Source organism: Halyomorpha halys, unplaced genomic scaffold (assembly GCF_000696795.3).
Source record: "Halyomorpha halys isolate HHAL.00 unplaced genomic scaffold, Hhal_1.1 Scaffold1342.1, whole genome shotgun sequence".
NCBI lineage: Eukaryota > Metazoa > Arthropoda > Insecta > Hemiptera > Pentatomidae > Halyomorpha > Halyomorpha halys.
The window spans coordinates 32,812-42,318 of NW_027111782.1; positions in this window are offsets into that span (position 1 = coordinate 32,812).

Below are 9,507 nucleotides of genomic sequence, written 5' to 3' on the forward strand. Positions count from 1 at the left end.
ATGTCGTTCAATTATTTGTTATTCAAAGTTTTTTATTTACGTATGTTGCCTTTGTGTGAACAATGTGTTGTACAATACATTTACCTCTTGAAAGACAGCCAGAAATAAAGTTCCATTTATGTATTTATAAGACAATAAAATTAAATCATCAGCATACCGGTATAAAAATAATTTTAGATGAGACTATAACAATAAATGTTTATTCATGAGATTACCTATTACTGCCTAATAAATAAAACCAGATTTATAATATTTTAATTTATATTATTGTAATATTTTAAAGTTGTCTAAAAGTCATAATATAAGAATAACCTCATGATATTAATAAATCCAAGCATAAAAAATAAATTTATAACAAATCATTTGATATGTGATATGATTCACATATGATACACATATGATTCACAGAACGATTTTTCTTTTTCTTACACTAATAAGACCAAAAGACCAATAAAGAAGTCTCATTTGCATATGTATAACTACATAGGTTGCAATGTATTACAATGGGGATGAGTGAATGATATTTTATATGTAATTTTAAGAACTATAACTGTATTATTATATGTATTTTTATTGTCAATTATTATCCTTTATAATATTCAACATAAGTCGTTATCGTAAAAAAAGTACTAAAAAATCAAAATAAGACAAATATATTTTTATAGATTATATACTTGTAAATAATTTATTTTTAATGAGGTGTAGATAGTTTACCGTAGATCACTGATTGCTTAGTTTTATCTATCTGATTTTTATTAATATATTTTTTTTCTCTCTCTAAATGATGGTTGTTGTCTTATTCTTTTTATAGCCCTGATGAAGCCCTGAAAATCAGGTCGAAACGTCGGCATAAATAAATATTGTTTTGTATATTTATGTTGTTTTTTTGCTGACCGCACCCCCGACCATCTTCTCCAATCCATAATTTATTTTTATAGAGTCTTTGCTAATATTATTATCATTTAATTTTTTTTCTTATTTTAGTCTGTATATATGGTATGAAAGAATACTCAAAACACTAATATTTATTGCCGTTGTTTGAGGCAGCTTATTAATAAAAATTATTAAAATATGTGGTCAGAAAAAAAAGGTAAAAACTTTGACTAGATAAATGTAAGAAAAAATAGAGCTATTCATTAATCGATAATCTATTTTTTTTTAAATCCAGTTTCTGTTTTTACTTATGAATTTAAATTTCCAAAACGTATGATAAATCTTGCTCAAAAGTTTCCATGAAGTATGCGTCATTTCAATGCTTTGCGTGCAATAACAATGACTTTTTTTTAAGTATTGACATATTTAATGAAGGCATTATGGATACTGAATGGGATTTTGATCTATTCTCTGAGATCGATAAAGAAATAGAAGAAAAAAAATAAAATAAGGTGACACGATTGGGAAAATTATGTCAAAATGAATATGGAAGATTCGCAACCCCAGTTTTTACACTAGGCCATTCAGCTATAGATTATCTCAGATGAGAGCCATTACGCCTTTGGACGCATCCTTCGCGTTCTTGTTTCTTTTTTTGTCATTTCCTTCATCGCTTCTTCTTTTTTTTTTTTTTTTCTTTTTCGACCGGCCTGTATAGTTGTAATGGAAGAGGAATCCGAGGGAATGCACGATCCATCTTTTCTTTATCCAGATAGGAGGGAGGTAGAGGGATAAAAAGACCGAGGTGGAGGGATGCCTTGGAAAAAAGTCCCACAGCATCTGTCGACGTCTCAATAGAACAAACCATCTTTAACCGGCGAGCTTTTTTCAAACACAAATATCTATAGCTCTCCTAAGGCGAAATTTATAAGCGAGAAAAACGGACCTGAGAAAAACCCGAGCAACGTAATTGACGGTTCTTGCATCTCTCGCTTCTTTTCTTTTTCTCACGCGATTCCTCGGGAGTTCGCAGCATATGGCATTCGAATTCCCGATGACGGATTCCGGAGATGAAGGGGTCACGAGGGGGTGCTTCCAAAGATCGTTTCTGTTTGAAGAAAAGGGGTGACAAGTATTTAATGTTTTCATCACTCAGCGATTACGTTGTATAAAAAAAAAAAAGTATAAAAGAATAAATATGTGTTTATATATATGATTATAATTCAAATGTTTAAAAAAAAAAGTTGACACCTCCTCTCCTCAGGATTCACATTGCAATTAATCATTATATTAACTTACATAAAAGATAGTAGAGAATTAATTTTTTTTTTTATTCCTACCTCATCATTTTTGATATATGAGGAGAGTTTTCCTATAGATAAACAACATATTTAATCTAACCAGAGTAGAAGAGTCAAGTTTTCATTCTACAATCCAAAATCCTACGTAAAATCCTTGAGGCTCCTTATTATGTTACAAATAAACTCATTCACAAAGACCTTAACATCCCATTCGTTGGAGAATTGGCCCAAAACATATATGCGTCTTTTCATTCCAAACTCCTTAACCATCCTAACCCATTAATTCTTAATATTTCATCTTTAACAATCCCTGATAATCCTCCGAGGCGTCTGAAAAGAAGATGGCCACAGGAACTTCTAATTTAAAATAATGTTTGAAGTACCACCGATGGGTGGTTCCTTCCCAAGATTTTCAAGTGTATATGAAACATACAACATATTTACTTATTGTATAATTTTGTACAGTTGCAAATTTCATTAAATAAATAAATAAAAAAAAAAAATGTTTTCATTCCACGGAACCGCAACGAAATAAAAGTCAACCCGCCAGGCCGGAATCGAAACACTTTTTTATGACCCCTTTCCTGGTCATTTCTGACAGGTGGGTTACCTACAAGTGACCAACCTATTCCAACTATGGTGAGGAGTCAAGTTTTTCATGTTGTGGGACCGCCACTTAATGAAAAAAGGTCGCCCAGGCCGCCCGCAGATCTCAGATTAGTAAGACCTGCTCCTCAACTACCTGAGCTATGGACGGTCTTTTTTTTTCTCTATTTATTTCATACTATAATATTTTGCCTTTAATATAGGCATAATTTTTAAGATTATTTTAAGCCAAGACTCCCAAAACATCAATTTATTCATAACTATTACATCATGAAATTGAAAAGTAATAATTTTTGAACGATTTTCAACAGTACTTCACTGGTCCACTTACCATGTTATCCTTGGCGGATAAATTTTTAATTTAGTTTTATTTCCCTATATATTTTTGATAAATTATTAGTTTATACTTTTTATCTATCCATAACACTGGCATAGTGTGAATTCAAACCTCTTGAGTTTGTTTTAGATGTCTTGTTATACATGTTTAGCTTCCAGCATTTTCCTATGTCTATTGTACTTTTCATTATTCAAGACTTGGGTGTCGTTAAAATTAAACTTATGATTAGATTTAATAATGTGTTGTGATGAGGCTGATAATTATAGCTTTCTATTAAACATAAAACAGTCATTTTAATGTAGAACGCCTATAGTGTCTAGTATTTTTAGAACTTTCTTCTGTAAACGCCCATAGACAATCTTGACTAATATAAATTAAAAATTATATTTTGTTTGTACATTTTCTCAATCTTATCTTTCATGTTAGAAAATTCTTTTAACATTTTATTATTCTTATACATACCGAGTTTTCTTACCCTATGTTTATCAGCCAATTCATGTAAAAGGCATGTACTGCATTTTAAAGACATTTTTTGTTCATTTTTAGCTTTATTCCGCCATGGTTATTTTTTAATATATAAATGTTTATTATAGTATTATTTACATAATAGTGTTTTTTTTTATAGATCTGTTTTAATTAAAAAACAAAAAGTAAAATAATACCCTTTTTTGACTTCATCTAGAGAAGAAATCTAGTTTATATATTTTTTTTATTTATTTACGTTTTACGGTTTGAATTGGATACATTATAATAATAGAACAGCTCTCACCGGATCGTTAGTGTTAGTAGGCTATAGACTGACAGACAGGCGGAAACAAAGCAAGTTAAGGTTTCCGGTTTCACTTCTGAATTCAATAAATAAAAAAAAAAACCTTAAACTCACTTTAGATGTTGATTTTATCTGTTAGAGGACTAAAGAACCAACAACAGCAATTTCTAATTAATAATATACGCATACTAATTTACATTTAGTAGGGTGATATGGAACTGCTTCATCAGAATATCTAGATACATAAAACTTTAAAAAAGAATCATGAGAGCATACGTGAACCATGAAAAGATGATGTTTCAATACAACCGAAGCAATAATTATTATAGAATATAATTAATTTCTAATAAATTAAATAATAACTGAAAAATAATTAACTTGTACTCACTGTGTTTATTGATATGAAATGCTCTTACCTAAAACAAAAAATAAAAACGTAATTAATTACAAATTAGCAAAATATGTTGTTGTTTTTTTATTTAATTAATTCATCCAGTCATAACAATTTAAAATATACTATTTAATTTCTATTTGAAGAATCTGTCTGTGTCTGATATATTTGTTTTTATTTCGTTTTGGAGTAGTATGTAACCCAAAATATAAAAATATATATATTATTTTCATCAATTGCGATAAAAACTCATTTAGTCTTAATGTGTTCATTTTGTTATTACACCAGTCATACGTTTCGGCCATTACGGCCATTCTCAAGGAAAACTATCGATTAACAATTTCAATTACACTCTAAACATTAATAATTACTTTCTTTTTTTTTTTTTTATAAAAATCAATTGGTATTCAACTTAAGTCTCAACACTCATTATCATAATATGATAGTTGGTAGTGTAAGTTGATTTAAAATCAAAGGTTTTAAAAATTAATGAAATTGTGACAAAATAGGGTAATATAAAATGTAATTACTGACCAGGGCGGAATAACCTGCAAAACGTTTTTAAATAATTGGACGAGAGGTGTAAATTTATATTTATAGATACTAATTGATTTATTTAAAAAATACATACTAGTCTCAATAAATTGAAAAGATTATATATCAATTAACTATTACTTCCAAAACTTTTATTGAGACAATATTAAGTTAACTTTTATCATATTGTGTTAAATTACCTTCTTCTTATCCAATTAATTTATTTTTTCTAATATTAAATTTATACTTTCTATTATAATCTTATCACTGACTTTATCAACAATACATTTTTTAAACCTACGTCACATATCCAGGTTCGGCATATTCTCATTATTTTTCCAATTTTGTTTTAGTTTACTTTTTTTTATTTTTATATTTGTGTTAAAAAAACTCATCTAATTTAAATATACATTATTTATCTTATATATAATCAATTTGATCGTAAATTAACTCTACTTAAAATTGCAGCATAATGCTGGTTTAAATTTTAGCGTAACGCTCTAAACTTCCCATTCACTAAAATAAATTATACGCTATGATAATCAGACCAATTTGGACATATGGAATTGAGCTCTGGGCTCTACCAAACCATCAAATTCATCCCGTATCCAATCCTTACAATCCAAAATCCTAAGTAAAATCCTTGATGCTCCTTATTACGTTACAAATAAACTCATCCACAAAGACCTTAACATCCCATTCGTTGCAGAATTGGCCCAAAACAGATATGCGTCTTTTCATTCCAAACTCCATACCCATCCTAACCCACTAGTGCTTAATAAGGTGCACTAATCCTTAAACACATCCTTAAAAATCCCTGATAATCCTCTGAGGATTTATATTTATAAATGTAGAACTACGGTAATATAGGTATGAGGTAATGAAGGTTCTTTGGTAAATATTAAGCAAAGAGTGTTTTAAGATATTCAAAATAAAGGAAAGAAACGGTTTTTCAGCAACAAATTCGACGAAACCGGAAAGTTTCAAAATTCAAAATAGAAAAACTAATGTACAATGAATTAAGCAATATATTTTTAAACTGTATGTAGGATTAATTATTATAATTAAAATTAATAAATAATAATTATAACCAATAAATTATAATTTATGAAAAATGTTTCTTTAAAGTTTTCAGCTAAAATAATTACAAATTACTTAAATACAGTTTTTATTCTTAAAAAAATATATAAAATAAAATATTTAATGTAGGCATAACAAATGTAATTCTCCTTAAACAAAAATTAAATAAATAAAAATTGTTTTTACGGAAACAAGTTTATTATTAAGAAAGTAGTCCACTAAATCGTATAAAAAAACCAGTAATTTTAGCAATAATCGCTATATTATATTAAAAGAATCTTACCAGATATATGAAGTATTTTTATTACTTTCAGCCAATTTATAATTTTTATGGAGGTGAATTAACTTCGACGATTTGAATAATGGCAATTATTACAAATATACGTTATCCCACCATTTTTTTATTAAGTGATAAATATATTTAAATTAATTATGTTGATTTTTTAATTTCATTATATTGAAAAATATAATTATAATTATCCAAAACGTATTGCGTTCTTAACCGACCACTATAAGAATACATTTAGAGAAGAATCCCATGTACGATGGTATCTCGGGGACTGCTTATCCAACCAGTCGTAGAGCCGGCAACAATTTATCCTTCACTTCACAATCCAACGGATAAGACAATTAGTGGGCAATTGTAATATTTATGAACCTGATAGCAAACAATAGTAACAAGGATAAAGTTTCAAAGTGGCCTTTGCAATCATACAGTTACCTAACAATACAATATCCCAGTAAGTGTATCTCGCAAACAGAAGAAATCGCTGACTTTCAGAAACTAAAATATAATTCCGTTAAACCACACAATTAATGAACTCCAAATCTGCCATAAACTAATTTCATATCACATTTATTCCAAAGGAATGGGGGGAAATTAAATTGCTGATTATATTAATAATTATTAACACTTATACTTTAAATACAAACCCCTTTGGACCATAAAGTCTGATGCAATACACCTAAAATTGTCAATCATATAACTTCAGTTTGATGAAGATAATTTTTGGCATCAACCTGCTTAGTGTAAAACATAGCTTGCCCGTAAGTTGGGGGCCAAATGTTTTTTTTTTTCTTTTTTTTTTAATCTTTGAATATGTTAAATTAATAATGTTAGACAAAAGACTTCTTCAGCGGCCTATAAAGAGATGACGACCGTGTAGGAACCAAATGATGTTTGGAGGTCTAAAAGTTTTAGTTATGAGAATGACCAACAGGTCATCAATACGCAAAACTGAAGTCCAACAAATCTTTGAAAATCCAAATTCATTTATACATATTTGAACTTTTTCTGTAAGTAAGCAACTGCAGTTTTAGAAAAGAAATTTGATGAAAGGTTTTATTAACTATATACAAAATTTTTTAATATTTATAATAAACCATTTCACTTTAAATGTTATGGTCATAAATTAGATAGTGGAAATTTTATTGTAAACAGTTATCGTCAATTTTTTTTCTGTTTGTTATTGATAAATTCTAATTATTATTTATTGATTCATTTCAAAATTTTGTAATTTATTTATTAGGGTAGACATTTTTTTATTATACCAATTCGAATATAACATATTATTTTTGATTTTAACTACTTATTGTCATATCCAGAAAACTATTTTTTCTATTAAAATTAAAGTTTCTGTTGCCATTTAACTTTGAAATGAAATGAATTTGGATTTTCAAAGAAAATTTGTTAGTCCTCAGTTTTGTGTATTGATGACCTGTTGGACATTCTTATAACTAAAACTCCTAGATCTCTAAACATCAAAAAAATATTAGGAACCACAAATCACGCTTGCCTAAAGTTTTTTTTTTCCTTAAGTTTTAAATCTTTGAAAATGTTAAATCGATAATGTAAGGCAACAGAAAACTACCAAAGGCCTGTAAAGAGAAGTTTGCGAGTGTGAAGGTACCCGATGATTTTTGGAGATTCAAGAGTTTTAAAAAAATAATTCTTGGTCATCCATAAACAAAACTGAAGACCAACAAATGTTCTTTGAAAATCTAAATTCATTCAGAACAGAAACTTTAATTTTATTAGAAAAAATAATTTTCTGGATATAGCAATTACTATTAAAAATTAAAAATAATAAGTTATATTCGAAATGGTATTAAAAAACAAATTATATAAAAAATGTATAATTTTCATTATTATTAATTTATTAGCTTTAAATTATTATCATAACTAAGTTATATTTCGTTTTTTAGTTGCTTTTCATCACTACATTTAGTAACAATGTATATATAATCGTTATATATTACAAATCCATAATATGTATTATACAAATGCATACACATGTATATAAGTGTACACATATATGTATTGCGTGTATATACTATATTTTATTATTATCTATCAGTATTAACCTTTATCAAACTACTTCCATCAGTTGCTTTTATTTTTTTAACTTTTCATTTTATCTGAATAGCATTAATTAAATCATTAGTTTTATCTTTAGAAACCATTTCAAAATTGTATAGTTTTAGCTTATAAGCTGTTGCATATCAAATATTTCATTTTAAGTAGATTATTTTTGTATATTATTTTGGCACGACCTATATGTGCTGTCATGTGGTAGGACAAATTCTGTCATATTATACTGAATGAATGAATAAATAAATTAACTTGACAGGAAATTAGGGTTTGCGTCGCTTAACTTACATTCCCTGACTTTCTGAATTCCTTTGCTTAAAATTCATATACTTCTTCAGATTCAAAAAATTCTGACATTTCCAGGTTTTCCAGGTTCGGTAGACACCATTATTTTTATAATGGTTTATTTAATAAGAATATAATATAAGAAACAAACCAGAAAAGATACAGGAAAATGTAAATATTACGGTCGATGAAGGAAAAGTAGGAGTTGTCTATGAGATGAGGATAGCAGGATAAAAGGAGTAAATATAAACAAATAATTAATGTAATTATAATTTGTTTCTTATTAAGTTACTTTTACGCAGTAATATTTTTTAAAGTGTAATTTACAACATATATACTATTACAAGTGTGATAAAATACCGAACTATCATTAGTATATTTCATCTTAAAATAATAGAAATGTTTAGAGGAAAAAATTCTAAAACAAAAAAACAAAAAGTAACAAGAAAATAACCTTCAAGTTCATAAATGGAAAGTAGCGACATTTTTGGCAATAAACTAATATTAGATGTATTTAAAATATTTTATAATCAACTATCAATCAAAAATATTAAATAAAAAACTGATTCTAGCACTGAGCACACATTTACTAATATAAAATTTTATAATTTTGAAACTTAACACAGTTTAGTCCTGTAAGTATATAGATTTTTATCAGACTATTTTCCTCCTTACTCTAATGACAATATTACAAATAAATTTCAAATATAAAACTCCTGGAACTATTTGTGATAATTTATTTATAATTTTGATTATTCCAAACTGTACATTTTGCATAGTATTTTTAATCTCCAGGAAAGTACTATGTGAAATTTTTATCTTTTTCAACCATATATCACCTCTATCGTCTTAGTTCAAAATGAGACTTAAATAAATAAGTAAATTAATAAATGTGGGCCTAATGTGGTTCAAAAGGTTTTTACTAAGTTTTATTTTTATAGTTAATAAAAATGAATAAAG